The sequence below is a fragment of the Etheostoma cragini genome, chromosome 9 (assembly GCF_013103735.1).
Source record: "Etheostoma cragini isolate CJK2018 chromosome 9, CSU_Ecrag_1.0, whole genome shotgun sequence".
Taxonomy (NCBI): domain Eukaryota; kingdom Metazoa; phylum Chordata; class Actinopteri; order Perciformes; family Percidae; genus Etheostoma; species Etheostoma cragini.
Window position 1 is genome coordinate 138,553 of NC_048415.1, and position 4,363 is coordinate 142,915.

Sequence of the window (4,363 nt, forward strand, 5' to 3'; positions counted from 1 at the left end):
ACACACACACACACACACACACACACACACACACACACACGGCAATAACTCACCTTGCTCTCGTGTTTTCTGGAGTAAAAACCGTTTCAAAGACTCCGGACGGGAGATCCTGGAGGTTCACCGGGCAACTCATCCCTGCTGTGGCCGACAGAACGGCTCTATCAACGGTTACTTAACGCAGGAAACACCGCGGCTCGAGAGGCCGGCTAACTGCTAAAGTTAGCCCCGTTAGCTCCCTGCGTTAGCTTCGTTAGCTTCACATACGACGAAGCTGGAGTCATCCGGACGGTAACTAAACGACTAATAACGTCACAAACGTTGATTTGACCTCCGTTTACCTGACTCTATTCGTTAAAGTGTATCGGTAAACAGTCCGAAAAGATCAACAAGATGAACGCGTTTTGATAATGGCGCTGTTTCTACATCCAACTGGCGGGGCGAAGCAACCAGCCAATAGGAAGCGTCGCCGGAGCGATGCTGACCAATGGCGTTGTCACTGCCCAAGTCGCGCATGCTCAGATTAACTGTTTACGTCAAATGTGTCATACCCGATGAGAGTCGAGTCAGACCGGCTCTGGCCGAGGCGAGTGCAGATGTTATTTGCGCATGCTCAGAATGAAACAGTTTAGGACAGAACTGTGAAATAGTTAAATCTATGAAATAATAAAGTTTTCTCATTACAAACATAACAGAAGATGGGAATCATTTCAGAGACGTTGTAGCTGTCTGTGATTGGTTGGTTGGTCATCATCACACACAGTCTACCCCAGTATCTCACCCTATCACGGTCACTGCATGGGAATTTAATTTTTTATTCTTAGGTATATGTGTATATATGTGTGTACATTTGTGATATATGTGAAATGTGTTTATATATGTGTACATATTTGACATGTGTGTACATGTGTGTATGTGTGTGATATATGTGTGTATATGTTTGATTTGATATATGTGTGTATATGTGTGATGTGATATGTGTGTGTATATGTGTGTGTATGTGTGTGTATGTGTGCATATGTGTGATGTGATATGTGTGTATATGTGTGTGTATATATATATATATATATATATATATATATATATATATATATATATATATATATATATATATATATGTATATATATGTATATACACGCAGTACAGACCAAAGGTTTGGACCTTCTCCTTCCTGCGTTTTTTTTATTTTTAGAAACATATTGACATGTGAACAGAGACATGGACATGCTGAACATATCAGGAAAGCTTCAGATGAAACAGGAGGCTAAACCATCGACCTGCCTCTTAGACCCCATCCCGACTAGGCTTCATCTAAACCATCACCCTGCCTCTTAGACCCCATCCCGACTAGTCTTCATCTAAACCATCGACCTGCCTCTTAGACCCCATCCCGACTAGTCTTCATCTAAACCATCACCCTGCCTCTTAGACCCCATCCCGACTAGTCTTCATCTAAACCATCAACCTGCCTCTTAGACCCCATCCCGACTAGTCTTCATCTAAACCATCACCCTGCCTCTTAGACCTACTCTATCTGGTCTAGACCTCCTCTATCTGGTCTAGACCTGGTTTATCTGTAAAGGGTCTCCAGATAACTCTTGTTGTGATTTGATACTATAAATAAAATTGAATTGAAAATTGAATTGTAGTTAGTTCAAGTTCAAGTTCAAAAACCTTTATTTGTCCCCAAGGGGCGATTCATTTTGCTGCAGTAGCAAAAAATGGACACACGGTACATTATAGTAATATAAATAATATAGTTATCTCGTCATCAGAGGAAACTCTACACAGGTCTAAAACCACAGAGACTCACACATTATTCGGGGGGTCTGTGTGTATGTGTATCTGTAATATCTGTGTGTGTGTGTGTGTGTTTATGTGTGTGTGCAGGGCTGCCAACTCTCACGCATTGGCCGTGAGACACACGCAATTGACTGGTTTTACACGCTCACACGCCACACCCCCGATTTCTCACGCTGAAGTGTCAACCCGGTCGGTCAGATTTCTGAAAGATGAGTTTATCTATAGATCTATAGATATATATCTATAGATCTATATATCTATATATCTATAGATCTATAGATATAGATCTATATATCTATAGATCTACCTGTTGAGCCACTTGTGATCGACTATAGTGCTTTCAGAGACTACGAGGGAGTTCAAGAGCGCTCCCTGACTGTGGAAGTTTCGAAATGTCGCAAACTGAGAACATTGTTTTTACGATCCATCCCAGGTGCACTTCCCTGGCTCCAGGTCTGAGCTCTGAGTATCACAGACCGTCCGTCGCTTCCTGTCCTCTCTCTCTGTAAAGATAGAGGTGAACAGCGCGGCTGGTAGTGGAGCAGCTTCAGTTCATGTTAGTGGACTTGCTCTGCTGTGGGGGGGCAGTGACGCGTTGCATCCGTGCAGACCTCAGATGAAGAGCAGCGTACAGACTCCTCTCAACTCTGTCAGAGACCAGAGACCCAAATGGGCCTCTGTGTCTGTCAGACGGTCTGAATGAGATCCCCCATATCAGCGGAGCAATGACATGCACAGCAGACTATATTACAACTCTCCAAATCTCGGACAACAGAGATGGGAGGAGTTATTTTTTGAATGTGCAAATATTGAAAGTTGTAAATATGAGCAAAAATCTGATGAAACACATCTGAGCTATACTATACTATATATACTGTACTATATATACTATACTATATATACAATATACTATACTATATATACTGTACTGCAACGTTGGGCCACTACTGTGCTTCTCTAAACTCGTTGCATCTCTAAATGAAACTGTAAATAATTAATTTGATGTTTTATAAAATGAACAAATAGTCTTTATTTTCCCAAAAAGTAAACCCAGTAAGTGGGGCACAGCTACTAACCTAGTTACTAACTAGGGCCCAACATGACTGAACCTCGGCACAAAGGTTAAAGGATAAAAATCTATGTAACTCAATGGTTCTTATTCTTTAGAATTTCAGTGGTCTTAGTTAATCCCTCAATATTAATTTAACTTTGGGTCCCTGGTCCCTACACCAGGGACCCCTGGACCTGGTCCCTACACCAGGCAGGGACCCCTGGACCTGGTCCCTACACCAGGGACCCCTGGACCTGGTCCCTACACCAGGCAGGGACCCCTAGACCGGTTCACCACAGACCCAGATCTTCTCAGCTGTTGCTGACATATGCTCCTGTCTCTTCATGTGGCTCATTATGTTTGGCACACTTTTTCACACAGGGCCATGATGGTCTGGATTTGTTTTCACCTTTAATAATAAACACCTTCATTTACAAATTGCATTTTGTGTTTACTTGTGTTGTCCTTGACTATTGTTTAAATTGGTTTGATGTTCTGAAACACTTAAGTGTGACAAACATGCAAAGGAACAGGAAATGAGGAAGGGGGCAAACACTTTTTCACACCACTGTATATACAGTATGTGTGTGTGTGTGTGTGTGTTTGTCTGTGTATGTTAATGTATGTGTGTGTGTGTGTGCGTGTGTGTGTTTGTCTGTGTATATGTGTGTGTGTGTGTGTGTGTTTATGTGTGTGTGTCTATGCATGTGTGTGTGCGTGTCTGTGTGTATATTTCTGCATGTGTGTGTGTGTGTGTGTGTGTGTGTTTGTCCGTGTATATTAATGTATGTGTGTGTGTGTGTGTGTGTATGTCTGTGTATATTAATGTATGTGTATGTGTGTGTGTGTGTGTGTGTGTGTGTGTATATGTCTGTGTATATTAATGTATGTGTGTGTGTGTGTGTGTGTGTGTGTGTGTGTGTCTGCATGATTCCTGCATGCTACATGCTGATAATGAAATGTTAATAACAACCATTGATAATATTGTTAAGGCTGTAGTTCAGACCCTGGCCTGTGGGGGCAGAAACACGCTCAGCAGCGTCTAGACTGACAAGATGAAGGAGAACCGGAATGCTGAGCGCTGATTGGCTGCTGGGAAGGGCGTGCGGCTGTGACGTCAGTAGCAGAGGTGAAAGATGGCGGCGGTGACCAGAGGCTCCTTCACTGTGCTCAGACGGCTGGTGAGAAAAACATCAACTTTATGACAAAATGTCCCGTTTTACTCTGGTTGTCTGTTGGTTTGTGACTCTGACGTACGTCCGAGTGATGTCATGACGCCGTCACCCGGTTAGCCCGTCCGTTAGCTTAGCCGGTTAGCTGCTGTGAACTTAACTTCAACTGCCCTCATGCTAGTTTTGATGCTAATGCTAACGTAATGAAATGACAGAGACAGAGTTACCTGCTAACATGCTAACTCTGATGCTAATGCTCTGATGCTGGGACTGTGTGTGTGTGTGTGTGTGTGTGTGTGTGTGTGTGTGTGTGTGTGTGTGTGTGTGTGTGTGTGTGTG

At 43.1% G+C, this 4,363-nt stretch overlaps 1 protein-coding gene across 1 annotated transcript in view; it reads right to left on the minus strand.

Annotated features, from left to right (window-relative positions):
- Nucleotides 1-4,363, minus strand: part of lrrc39 (leucine rich repeat containing 39) — a 20,091-nt gene that overhangs the window by 8,526 nt on the left and 7,202 nt on the right. The gene's annotated exons all lie outside the window — the stretch shown is intronic.